Raw genomic sequence first — 14,637 nt, 5'->3', positions numbered from 1 at the left:
TCTCCTTTTACAACTTCTATATGGAAAATGAAGGTGTCTAGGAACCCTCTCTTGAACCTTTGTCAGTCACTCTGTGCCTTTTCTTCATATACCATGAGTGAATTAAAACATGGACTTCTCAGGCTTCTCTGGTGGCGCAGTGGTTGAGAGTCCACCTGCCGATGCAGGAGACACGGGTTCGTGCCCCAGTCCGGGAAGATCTCACATGCTGCAGAGCGGCTGGGCCCGTGAGCCATGGCCGCTGAGCCTGCGCGTCCGGAGCCTGTGCTCCGCAACGGGAGAGGCCACAACAGTGAGAGGCCCATGTACCGCAAAATAAAACAAAACAAAACAAAACATGGGCTTCTCTTCTTCCCCAGGACATGAACCTATCTCTGCAATGTCAAAGCCTGCAGGTTTTCTTGCAAAATTTTAGAGTTAAATTCCAACATGATATTGGTTTTACTCCCCATACTGATCCTCATCAGTGATTAAGGCACATCTAACTCCATATATGGACACTGTGACCATTTGAAAGTATCTTCACCTTAGAAGATAACTCACTTGTAAAGATTGTGTATAGTCTCTGTAATATGTCTGAATTACTACCTCAGCACATTCTTGGGGTATCGTCTTTTTCTTCTTGACCCTCATTTTAGGGATAACCTAGAACATGATCAAAAATTCTCTGTGCATTCACCAGATGAGAGATTTATTGATTGACAGGAATTTGGTGATGATCTATCACCTTCTTCTCTGAATATTCATCCCCTTTTACCATCCAATGTCTCTGTTTAGATATATTTTTAATACCTCAAGCTGGATATTGGTTAAGACTAAGTTCTCCTTATCCTGAACACAACTGGTAACACTTTGACTGGAAGAGGTAAAGGTGTAGTAAGGAGGCAAACAGGTCTGGGAGCCAAGCTTGGGAGTGAATTAAGAAACATGTGTTTTTATTTATTTTTATAATTATTTTTTGATGTGGACAATTTTTAAAGTCTTTATTGAATTTGTTACAATATTGCTTCTGTTTTATGTTTTGGGTGTTTGGGGGTTTTTTTGGCCCCGAGGCACAGGGGATCTTAGTTCCCCAACCAGGGATAAAACCCACACCCCCTGCATTGGAAGGTGAAGTCTTAACCACTGGACTTCCAGAGAAGTCCTGAAATGTGCATTTTTAGAATGGGAGAAAATATTTGCAAATTATGTGACTGACAAGGGATTAATCTCTAAAATATACAAAGAGCTCATGCAACTCTATGTCAACAAAACCAAACAACCCAATCAAAGAATAGGCAGAAGACCTAAATAGACATTTCCCCAAAGAGGACAAAAAACACATGAAAAGATGCTCAACATCACTAATTATTAGAGAATTGTAGATCAAAGCTATAATGAGGTATCACCTCACACTAGTCAGAATGGCCATCATTAAAAGTCTACAAACAATAAATGCTGGAGAGGGTGTGGAGAAAAGGGAACCCTCCTATACTGTTGCTAGGAATGTAAATTGGTACAACCACTATGGAGATCAGTATGGAGTTTCCTTAAAAAACTTAAAATAGAACTAACCATTTGGTCCAGCAATCCCACTCCTGGGCATATATCTGGAGAAAACCATAATTTGAAGATACATGCACCCCAATGTTCATTGAAGCACTATTTACAGTAGTCAAGACATGGAAGCAACCTAAATGTCCACTGACAGGTGAATGGATAAAAATGATGTGATACATATATACAGTGGAATATTACTCAGCCATAAAAAGAGCAAAATAATGCCATTTGCAGCAACATGGGTGGACCAAAGATTATCATACTAAGTGAAGTAAGTCAGACAGAGAAAGGTAAATATCATATATCACTCACATGTGAAATCTAATTTTTTTAAAAAAAGATACAAATGAACTTCTTTACAAAACTGAAGCAGACTTATAGATATCAGAAAAAACCTTATGGTTACCAAAGGGGAAGTGTGGGGGGTAGGGATAAATCAGGAGCTTGGGATGAACACACACACACTGCTGTATATAAGATAGACCTATATATAAGATATGTCAACAAGGACCTACTGTATAGCACAGGGAACTCTACCCAGTATTCTGTGATAACCTATATGAGAAAAGAATCTGAAAAGGAATGAATATATGTATATGTATAACTGATTCACTTTGCTGTACACCTGAAACCAACACAACATTGTAAATCAACTATACTCCATTAAAATTAAAATATTAAAAAAAGAAAAGAAATGTGTGGTTTCCATCCAGAAAAAAAACAGTTAAACACACACCATTTGCTAGTCTTGTCTCCTCAAAGAAAAGGTCCTTGAATTAGCTATTAGTGCACTTGTGATCTTCTCCATGGTACATGGCATACTGTGAATGTTTAGAAAAGGTTGCACTCGGCTTCTCTTTCATATTCTGTGTGTTAAATTCAAGGTTAAAATGAAAATATAACAAATATAACAAAACACAGTGAGCTTATATTAGACTATTCATTGTGATTGGTCAAGTGATAAAAATTGTATTGAAAGTAAATAATTGAAGAAAAACACATTCAGATTCTTAAGACAGTGAAACAAATATTTTAGAATTTTCTAAATAGTCATTCATTTAAAATGGAATAAATATTTTAAATAAATATTTAGTTAAACTCCCATATCTTTATGGACATATTCCTTTTGAAATTATTAGGAGCAGAAATGAGTGCTCTTTAAGAAAGATACATTGTATTCTGGCATCAACAAAGTCAAAAAGAACACTATTTCACCACTAAAATCTTATTTCTTGGCTTCTAGTCTTTGAAGCAGTGATTACTTCAAATTTACATCAGACTTAAACAAAAGAAAATAATCTAAACACTACACTTGTTATTTTACCTAGTTTCCTCAAAATTAAAATTAAGCTATTTGGAGGGCATGCAGTGAGAAAAGAAATAGGTTGCATTGTGAGATTTACCCTTTCTCTTGCGTTCAAGAGAAAGCCCTGGTCACACTACAGTAAAAACAAGATCTAAAAACAAATGAAAATAGGCTAGACTCAAAATCAAATTAGGAGTTTAGGATTAACATACACACACTACTGTATATAAAATAGATAACCAACAAGGACCTACTGTATAGCACAGGGAACTATACACAATATCTTGTAATAATCTATAAGGGAAAAGAAACTGAAAAAGAATATATATATATATATATATATATATATGAAACTGAATCACTTTGCTGTACACCTGAAACTAACACAAGATTGTAAATTAACTATACTTCAATTTTTTAAATAAATAAATAACAACAACAACAAAAGTTAATATTAACACAAAAGTAAGGACAAGAAAAGGTAGAACTCTAAAGTAATTTTCAACGCAACATAGAATGAAAACAAATTGTCCCCTTTTACATCTCATACTCATGTCATACTGCTGCTACCTGCCACACACCAGAGATAAACTTGGGGAAAAAGTGATATTTTTCTGAACAAAACCAGGGATAAAGGTCTAGAGAAGGCTGGATGAAAAGCTTTTCTTTAAGGAATAAATAAGGGTGAAGGAGGAGGTGGTGGCTGAGGAGGAGTTTAACTAGGAATAAAATGTGACAGTTTGACAACCCCCTCCTGTAATTTCTTTATAGTCACAACTCCTCTCCCTCCCATCTCCAACTCCTGGCAAACACTGATGTGCTCTCCATCCCTATAGTTTTCTCTATTTCAGAATGACATAAATGGAATCATACAGTATGTAGCCTTTGTGCCTGGCTTCATTCACACAGCATAGTTCCCTGGAGACTCATTCAATTTTTTGCATATATCGATAGTTTATTCCTTTCTATTGATGAGTAGTAGTACAGTGTATGGATGTACTACCCTTTGGTTTAACCATGAACCTCTTTGAAGGACATCTGGGTTCCTTCCAGTTTTGGTCTGTTATAAATAAAGTTGCTATTCATGTACAAGTTTTGTATGATCATATGTTTTTATTTTTCTATGATAAATGACCATGAGTGTAATTGCAGAGTTGTATGGCAAATACATGTTTGCTTTTGTTGTTTCTTTGTTTGTTTGTTTTTTCACATCTTTATTGGAGTATAATTGCTTTACAGTGGTGTGTTACTTTCTGCTTTAGAACAAAGTGAATCAGTTATACATATATATATATATGTCCCCATATCTCTTCCCTCTTGCGTCTACCTCCCTCTCACCCTCCCTATCCCACCCCACTAGGTGGTCACAAAGCACCGAGCTGATCTCCCTGTGCTATGCGGCTGCTTCCCACTAGCTATCTATTTTACGTTTGGTAGTGTATATATGTCCATGACACTCTCTCGCTTTGTCCCAGCTTACCCTTCCCCCTCCCCGTATCCTCAAATCCATTCTCTAGTAGATCTGCGTCTTTATTCCCGTCTTGCTCCTAGGTACTTCATGAGCATTTTTTTTATAGATTCCATATATATATATATATATATATATATATGTTAGCATACGGTATTTGTATTTCTCTTTCTGACTTGCCTCACGCTGTATGACAGACTCTATGTCCATCCACCTCACTAGGAATAACTCAGTTTCATTTCTTTTTATGGCTGAGTAATATTCCATCGTATATAAGTGCCACATCTTCTTTATCCATTCGTCTGTTGATGGACACTTAGGTTGCTTCCATGTCCTGGTTATTGTAAATAGAACTGCAATGAACATTGTGGTACATGACTCTTTTTGAATTATGGTTTTCTCAGGGTACATGCCCAGTAGTGGGATTGCTGAGTCGTATGGTAGTTCTATTTTTAGTTTGTTAAGGAACATCCATACTGTTCTCCATAGTGGCTGTACCAATTTACATTCCCACCAACAGTGCAAGAGAGTTCCCTTTTCTGCACACCCTCTCCAGCATTTATTGTTTGTAGAATTTTCGATGATGGCCATTCTGACTGGTGTGAGATGATATCTCATTGTAGTTTTGATTTGCATTTCTCTAATGATTAATGATGTTGAATATTCTTTTGTGTATTTGTTGGCACTCTGTATATCTTCTTTGGAGAAATGTCTATTTAGGTCTTCAGCCCACTTTTGGATTGCTTGGTTGTTTTTTTGATATTGAGCTGCATGATAAATTTTGGAGATGAATCCTTTGTCAGTTGCTTCATTTGCAAATATTTTCTCCCATTCTGAGGGTTGCCTTTTTGTCTTGTATATGGTTTCCTTTGCTGTGCAAAAGCTTTTAAGTTTCATTAGGTCCCATTTGTTTATTTTTGCTTTTATTTTCTTTTCTCTAGGAGGGTCAAAAAGGATCTTGCTGTGATTTATGTCATGGATTGTTCTGTCTATGTTTTCCTCTAAGAGTTTTATAGTGTCTGGCCTTACATTTAGGTCTTTAATCCATTTTGAGTTTATTTTTGTGTATTGTGTTAGGGAGTGCTCTAATTTCATTCTTTTACATGTAGCTGTCCAGGTTTCACAGCACCACTTACTGAAGAGACTGTCTTTTGTCCACTGTGTATTCTTGCTTTCTTTATCAAAGATAAGGGGGCCATATGTGCGTGGGTTTATCTCTGGGCTTTCTATCTTATTCCATTGATCTATATTTCTGTTTTTGTGCCAGTACCATACTGTCTTGATAACTCTAGCTTTGTAGTATAGTCTGAAGTCAGGGAGACTGATTTCTCCAGCTCCATTTTTCTTTCTCAAGATTGCTTTGGCTATTCGGGGTCCTTTGTGTTTCCATACAAATTGTGAAATTTTTTGTTCTAGTTCTTTGAAAAATGCCAGTGGTAATTTGATAGGGATTGCATTGAATCTGTAGATTGCTTTGGGTAGTATAGTCATTTTCCCAATGTTGATTCTTCCAATCCAGGAACATGGTATATCTCTCCATCTATTTGTATCATCTTTAATTTCTTTCATCAGTGTCTCGTAGTTTTCTGCATACAGGTCTTTTGTCTCCTTATGTAGGTTTATTCCTAAATATTTTATTCTTTTTGTTGCAATGGTAAATGGGAGTGTTTTGTTAATTTCCTTTTCAGGTTTTTCATCATTAGTGTATAGGAATACAAGAGATTTTTGTGCATGAATTTTGTATCCTGCTACTTTACCAAATTCACTGATTAGCTCTAGTAGTTTTCTGGTGCCATCTGTAGGATTCTCTATATATAATGTCATGTCATCTGCAAGCAGTGACAGCTTTACTGCTTCTTTTCAGATTTGGATAAATTTTATTTCTTTTTCTTTTCTGATTGCTATGGCTAAATCGTCCAAAACTATGTTGAATAATAGTGGTGAGAGTGGGCAACTTTGTCTTGCTCCTGATCTTAGTGGAAATGGTTTCAGTTTTTCACCATTGAGGACGATGTTGGCTGTGGGTCTGTCATATATGGACTTTATTATGTTGAGGAAGGAGAGTTCCGTCTATGCCTACTTTCTGGAGGGTTTTTATCATAAATAGGTGTTGAATTTTGTCAAAAGTTTTCTCTGCATCTATTGAGATGATCATATGGTTTTACTCCTTCAATATGTTAATATGGTGTATCACATTGATTGATTTGCATATATTGAAGAATCCTTGCATTCCTTGGATAAGCCCCACTTGAACATGGTGTATGATTCTTTTAAAGTGCTGTTGGATTCTGTTTGCTGATATTTTGTTGAAGATTTTTGCATCTATGTTCATCGGTGATATTGGCCTGTAGTTTTCTTTCCTTGTGACATCTTTGTCTGGTTTTGGTATCAGAGTGATGGTGGCCTTGTAGAATGAGTTTGGGAGTGCTCCTCTCTCTGTTTTATTTTTTGAGAAAGATAGGTCTTAGCTCTTCTCTAAATGTTTGATAGAATTTGCCTGTGAAGCCATCTGGTCCGGAGCTTTTGTTTGTTGGAAGAATTTTAATCACAGTTTCAATTTCCGTGCTTGTGATTTGTCTGTTCATATTTTCCATTTCTTCCTGGTTCAGTCTCAGAGGGCTGTGCATTTCTAAGAACTTGTCCATTTCTTCCAGGTTTTCCATTTTATTGGCATACAGTTGCTTGTAGTAATCTCTCATGAACCTTTGTATTTCTGCAGTGACAGTTGTTACTTCTCCTTTTTCATTTCTAATTCTATTGATTTGAGTCTTCTCCCTTTTTTCTGGTGAGTGTGGCTAATTGGTTATCAATGTTGCTTATCTTCTCAAAGAACCAGCTTTTAGTTTTATTTATCTTTGCTATCATTTCCTTCATTTCTTTTTCATTTATTTCTGATCTGATGTTTATGATTTCCTTTCTTCTGCTAACTTTGGGGGTTTTTTTTCCTCTTTCTCTAATTGCTTTAGGTGTAAGGTTAGGTTGTTTATTTGAGATGTTTCTTGTTTCTTAAGGTAGGATTGTATTGCTATAAAATTCCCTCTTAAAACTGCTTTGGCTGCATCCCATCGGTTTTGGGTCATCGTGTTTTCATTGTCATTTCTTTCTAGGTATTTTTTGATTTCCACTTTGATTTCTTCAGTGATCTCTTGGTTAGTGACTTGTGTATTGTTTAGCCTCCATGTGTTTGTATTTTTTACAGATTTTTTCCTGTAGTTGATATCTAGTTCATAGCATTGTGGTCAGAAATGATACTTGATACGATTTCAATTTTCTTAAATTTACCAAGGCTTGATTTGTGATCCAAGATATGATCTATGCTGGAGAATGTTCCATGAGCACTTGAGAAGAAAGTGTATTCTGTTGTTTTTGGATGGAATGTCCTATAAATATCAATTAAGTCCCTCTTGTTTAATGTATCATTTAAAGCTTGTGTTTCCTTTTTTATTTTCATTTTGGATGATCTGTCCATTGGTTAAAGTGGGGTGTTAAAGTCCCCTACTCTGATTGTGTTACTGTTGATTTCCCCTTTTATGGCTGTTAATATTTGCCTTATGTATTGAGGTGCTACTATGTTGGGTTCATAAATATTTACAATTGTTATATATTCTTCTTGGATTGATCCCTTGATCATTATGTAGTGTCCTTCTTTGTCTCTTGTAATAGTCTTTGTTTTAAAGTCTATTTTGTCTGATATGAGAATTGCTACTCCAGCTTTCTTTTGATTTCCATTTGCATGGAATATCTTTTGCCATCCCCTCACTTTCAGTCTGTATGTGTCCCTAGGTCTGTGGTTGGTCTCTTGTAGACAGCATAGATATGGGTCTTGTTTTTGTATCCATTCAGCCAGTCTATGTCTTTTGATTGCAGCATTTAATCCATTTACATTTAAGCTAATTATCAATTTAAGCTAATTATCAATATGTATGTTCCTATTACCATTTTCTTAATTGTTTTGGGTTTGTTATTGTAGGTCTTTTCCTTCTCTTGTGTTTCTTGCCTAGAGAAGTTCCTTTAGCATTTGTTGTAAAGCTGGTTTGTGGTGCTGAATTCTCTCAGCCTTTGCTTGTCTGTAAATGTTTTAATTTATCCGTCAAATCTGAATGAGATCCTTGCTGGGTAGAGTAATCTTGGTTGTAGTTTTTCTCCTTCATCACTTTAAATATGTCCTGCCAGTCCCTTCTGGCTTGCAGAGTTTCTGCTGAAAGATAGGCTGTTAACCTTACGGGGATTCCCTTGTGTGTTATTTGTTGCTTTTCCCTTGCTGCTTTTAATTTTTTTTTGTTTGTATTTAATTTTTGAAGTTTGATTAATATGTGTCTTGGTGTGTTTCTCCTTGGATTTATCCTGTATGAGACTCTCTGGGCTTCCTGGACTTGATTAACTATTTTCTTTCCCATATTAGGGAACTTTTCAACTATAATCTCTTCAAATATTTTCTCAGTCCCTTTCTTTTTCTCTTCTTCTTCTGTGACCCCTATAATTCGAATGTTGGTGTGTTTAATGTTGTCCCAGAGGTCTCTGAGACTGTCCTCCATTCTTTTCATTCTTTGTTCTTTATTCTTCTCTGTAGCACTTATTTCCACTATTTTATCTTCCAGGTCACTTATCCGTTCTTCTGCCTCAGTTATTCTGCTGTTGATCCCTTCTAGAGAATTTTTAATTTTATTTATTGTTTTGTTCATCACTGTTTGTTTGCTATTTAGTTCTTCTAGGTCTTTGTTAAACATTTCTTGTATTTTCTCCATTCTATTTCCAAGATCTTGGATCATCTTTACTATCATTATTCTGAATTCTTTTTCAGGTAGACTGCCTATTTCCTCTTCATTTGTTAGGTCTGGTGGGTTTTTGCCTTGCTCCTTCATCTGCTGTGTGTTTCTCTGTCTTCTCGTTTTGCTTAACTTACTGTGTTTGGGGTCTCCTTTTCACAGGCTGCAGGTTCGTAGTTCCCATTGTTTTTGGTGTCTCTCCCCAGTGACTAAGGTTGTTTCCGTGGGTTGTGTAGGTTTCCTGGTGGAGGGGACTAGTGCCTGTGTTCTGGTGGATGAGGTTGGATCTTGTCTTTCTGGTGGGCAGGTCCATGTCTGTTGGTGTGTTTTGGGGTGTCTGTGGCCTTTTTATGATTTTAGGCAGCCTCTCTGCTAATGGATGGGTTTGTGTTCCTGTCTTGCTAGTCGTTTTGCATCGGGTATCCAGCACTGTAGCTTGATGGTTGTTGAGCGGAGCGGGTCTTGGCATTGAGATGGAGATTTCTGGGAAATTTTCGCTCTTTGATATTACGTGGAGCTGGCAGGTCTCTTGTGGACCAGTTTCCTGAACTTGGCTCTCCCACCTCAGAGGCACAGACCTGAAGACTGGCTGGGGCATCAAGAGCCTGTCATCCACACGGCTCTGGCACAAGGTAGCCATCCATGGTTTCACATCAATGTGATCTCAGTCACAAATCTTCTTTTTCCATTTTGTCTTTAAGTTACTTGTTGAAACAACCGGCCTGCAGTCCCAAGGACTGTCACGGCTTTGGCTGCTGGGGCCCCTCCAGAGCTGGCAGCCTCAGTGAAGGCCACCCTCCCCTTGGGCTCTGGTGCAGTTCAATGACGCACCAGAGAGACCCCCAAGCCAGGAGTTCCAGCTCTGCAGAAACGTGGGCTCCGTTCCATGTTTGGTTTTATAAGAAACTGTCAGAATTACTGTACCATTTTACATTCCCACCACCAGCAATGTACAAAAGATGCAGTTGCTCTCTGTCATCAACAGCATTTGCTATTATCAGTGTTTTTTACTTTAATCATTCTAATTGGCATGCAATTGTACCTTATTGTGATTTTAATTTATAAATAATTTTTATGCTTCAGTTGAAAACATTATGTGATTTTTCCTTCCTTATTATGTTAATATAGTGGATAACATTGATGGATTTTTTTTGAGGAGGCAACTTTTTAAAAAATAATGAATATATGTATATGTATAACTGAATCACTTTGGAACTGAATCACTTTGCTGTACACCTGAAACTAACACAACATTGTAAACCAACTATGCTCCAATAAATGTTTTTAAAAAGTTATTACAAAATAATGGCTATAATCCCCTGTCTTGTACAACATATCCTTGTTGCTTATTTTTTTATACATTGTAGTTTATATCTGTTAATCCCATACCTCTGTCTTGCCCCTCCCACTTCCCTCTCCCCACTGATTACACTAGTTTGTTTTCTATATATGTGAGTCCATTTCTGTTTTGTTATATATATTGGTTTGCATCATTTTTTAGATTCCACATTTAAGTGATATCATACACTATTTGTCTTTCTCAAAAGGGAAAAATTCTCAAATCTGACTTATTTCACTAAGCATAATATTATCTGAGTCCAACCACATTGTTGCAATTTGCAAAATTTCATTATTTTTAATGGCTGAGTAATATTCCATTATATATATAGATAGATAGATATAGATATATATAGATATATATATACCACATCTTCCTGATTCATTGGTCAGTTGATGGACACTTAAGTAGGTTGCTTCCATATCTTTGCTATTGTAAATAGTGCTGCTATGAACATTGAAGTGCACATATCTTTTTGAATTAGTGTTTTTATTTTTTTCTGGATATATACCCAGGAGTGGAATTGCTGGATTATATGGTAGTTCTATTTTTAGATTTTTGAGGACCCGCCATACTGTTTTGTATAATGGCTGCACCAATTTGCATTCCTACTAACAATGTACAAGGGCTCCTTTTTCTTGCCATCCTTGCCAACATTTGTTATTGGTAGACTTTTGATGGTCATCTTCCTGACAGGTGTGAGGTGATATCTCATTGCTGTTTTGATTTATATTTCTCAAGTAATTAATAATGTTGAGCATCTTTTCACATGCCCCTTAGCCATCTGTACATATCCATTGGAAAATTGTCTATTCAGGTCCCTTTTTGATTGGGTTTTTTTAATATTGAGTTGTATGAGCTGTTTATATATTTTGGATACTAACCCCTTGTAGGTCATATCATTTTCAAATATTTCCTCTCATTTCATAGGTTTTCTTTTCATTTTGTCAATGGTTTCCTTTGCTGTGCAAAAGCTTTTATGTTTAATTAGGTCCTATTTGTTTATTTTTCTTTTATTTCTTTTGCTTTAGGAGACAGACAAAAAAATATTGCTACAATTTATTTCAAAGAGTGTTCTGCTTATGTTTTCTTCTGGGAGTTTTATGGTTTTAGGACTTACATTTAGGTCTTTAATTCTTCAATTCATTTTTACTTTATTTTTGTATATGGTGTGAGGAAATGTTCTAATCTCATTCATGGCCAGTTTTCCCAGCACCACGTATGGAAATGAATGTCTTTTCCGCTTTGTATAGTCTTGCTCTCTTTGTCATAGACTAATTGACCATAAGTGTGTGGGTTTATTTCTGGACTTTGAATTCTTTGTCTGGTAAATTGTTTATTTTTGTTTCATTATTTATTTTTCCACGGTTTTCTCTTGCTCTTTCAACTGAGAGTACTTCCTCTGCCTTTTCATTTTGCTTAACTTTATCTGCCTCTATGACTTTATGTGAAACAGTTACCTATTGCAGTCTTGAAAGTGTGTTCTTATGTGGGAGTATCCCTATATAGACTGTGTGTGCTCAAAGCCTTTGGGGGAGAGCTGGATTTGATGTGGATGCAAGTCTCATCTTTTCTCAGGGTATGCTGGAAACTGTCGCCTTGGTAGCAGGTGGGGCTGGAGATGGAGGGATTACAACTGGAGTCAGGTGTAAGGTAGAACTTCCCCTCTGCTCAGTAGCAATCACCACCCTACTGGGGGTGAGGTCTGATCCCAAGTTGCTGGAACAGAAACTCTGAGGGTCTGGTCCAAGCTGGCTTTGTTCCATTTAAGTGTGTGTTTTCCCCCTCCCAACACTGGGACTCCTGCCTCAGACGGGGGAATTTCTGTGACAAGGGGAGCCCATCTGGGGTCTTGGCTCTTGTTGGCCACAGACAGAGACCCAAGCTGTCTCTAATGCACTGCCTCACTCTGCTCAGACACAGCCTTGAGTGCAAGTCCCCATCGTTCCTCACAGCCCATCTCTGCCATCAGCTGCCCTTGTCCTGTTGTGGAGCCACTCCACTAAGCAGGTAAGGCCCATGTAGACTCTTAGCATATATCAAGGTATGAGCTGTGGTCAAGTGGCTGCCACCAGAGATCTAGACTTCCTCTGAAGTGCTGCTTGAATAAGTGCCAACATGGCTGCTGCCACCCCACCCAGGCTCTGCCCTGGGACCAGGTAGCTTCTGTGTCCCACCGTCATGTCTTCTCCCCAGTCATGACCACGCCAGACCCAGTGCTGCAGTGTGACATGGCATGAGCACCACCAGAGTGTTCACTTGATTCAAGCTGGGGTGCAAGACGAAGCAGTCATGGGAAACCTGGCAGCCATTAGAGCAGTTCTTTAACCACATTCTATGCTCTGCCTCAGGGGATAGCCAGAGCATGCACGCTCCTCATAAGCAGAGTCTAGGCTTCCCACAGTCCTCCTGTAAGTCCCAGTGGTTCTCCAACCAGCCAATGTGGCTCCTCCCCACTGTGTAGGATCCCAGGACTGGGGCACCCAATCTGTGGCTCTCACTGCTTACTCCCAAGGGTGGGTGTCAGACTGTATATTCTCCCTTTTCCTCTGAGTCCCCTTCCAGGGGCATAGATCCTGACCCAATCACTTTCTTTTCCTTCCTATCTGATTACATGTGGATCTTTCTTACAGTCTTTATTCTGCCAGTTTGCAGTTAGTTTTCCATGAGAATTTTTCCACTGAAGACATATTTTTGATGTGCTCATGGGGGAAGGGGGAGGTGAGCTCCACATCCTCTCACTCCACCATCTTGATCAATCCCACTCAGGTTCAATATTTTTTCTTGAGTAAAAAGCTTCTCAATTTTATGTCTGACTTTAGTCAGTTTCCAGAGTCCTGACATGGTTGTTTTTGTTCATTTATCCAGTTTTATCATTGAGAGAATTTACCTAGCTCCTTACTTCACCATTCTGCAAGTTCTGTCCCTTGATCAATGCAATTTTATTTCTAATTAGGAAATTAATGTGTTGAGCATCCAATGTAGCACAAGTTTCTGATTCTATCATTCTTTCCCCTTTCATATATTTGGTAATATAAAAATGAATGGGTTACAGTGATCTAAATGGGATCATGGAGCCAGAAACTCAGCTAAGCCAGTACCACAAGACCCAACAGTATATGAACAAGCAGAGAAAGCACATTTATGTTCATGTCCAGCTAAAAGTACCTAAAATGTTTTGCAGGTATTCTTCAGTACTGTGGATCCAATTTCTTCAGTTACAAAATCTGTACTAGTGAGTTCCTAGATAACTAGGTGTACTCGCAATCATTTTGAATACAGTTCGTTAATACTCAGATATGTGTGGACACTATTCTTCATAAAGAACCAAACAAATCTCAAAGCAGTTTTCAGTACTATAGTTTGTCCTTCCTCTAGTAGTTTCTGAAAATTAGTTCTTAAGTCTGGATTTTTACCTTAGGCTTAGAGTATATTTAGCAGAATTACATAATGTTGTCAGTGTGAAATTCATTGTCTTGTAAATGAATCATTCCTCACTCTTTCTGGTAATTAACCCTGAATTATTGTGGCATTATTTTAAGGAAAGGAGGGATTCCAGGGACTGCCCCATTTTATCTAAACCTTAGTTGCCATTGGCCCAGTCACTTAGTTGGTTAGTGCACCTGTCTGGTAAACCTTAGTTGATATGAATTATGATTTAGGATTTGACAATTAGCTGACTCTGATATGGACCAGGTGCATAAGGAGTTATTGACTCTTTGTATCTGATGTTCTTCTGCTTAGAAAGTTCTCCTAACAGCCTTTAAGCTCAGCCAAAGTGAAAATGCCATTTTCACAAAGATACCCTGGATCTTCACTGTTTATTCCCCCAAATTACCAAAAGAGTTTGCTGATGAACTATTAGAAGGGAATGTTTTTTTCCCTTCTCTCTGGACTTTCTCCTCCCCAGATTTATTACTTTCCATGGAAGAGAAATTTGCTTAATATGATTGGTAAATTTGGAGAAAATAAACTGGGCATCCTCAGCTCAGTTCTGATTTTTTTTCTCCTTGAAACAATCCTGCTCTCAGGGAGTAGAAGTTATCCTCTGAAACTCAGTGGTAGAGTCTCATCAACCCATTTTACCCATGATAGAGTGGTTTAGTTTACCTAATTAGTCTGCTATATCCTCCAATTTAGCCTTTATTAGTGATAAAATTAGTAATTTGACCTCTAAACCATTCTTTTATATTTTTATTTGACTCTGCTTCTTTCTTTT

The sequence above is a fragment of the Lagenorhynchus albirostris genome, chromosome X (assembly GCF_949774975.1).
Source record: "Lagenorhynchus albirostris chromosome X, mLagAlb1.1, whole genome shotgun sequence".
NCBI classification, from domain to species: Eukaryota; Metazoa; Chordata; class Mammalia; order Artiodactyla; family Delphinidae; genus Lagenorhynchus; species Lagenorhynchus albirostris.
Note: the sequence above shows the minus strand (reverse complement) of the source record.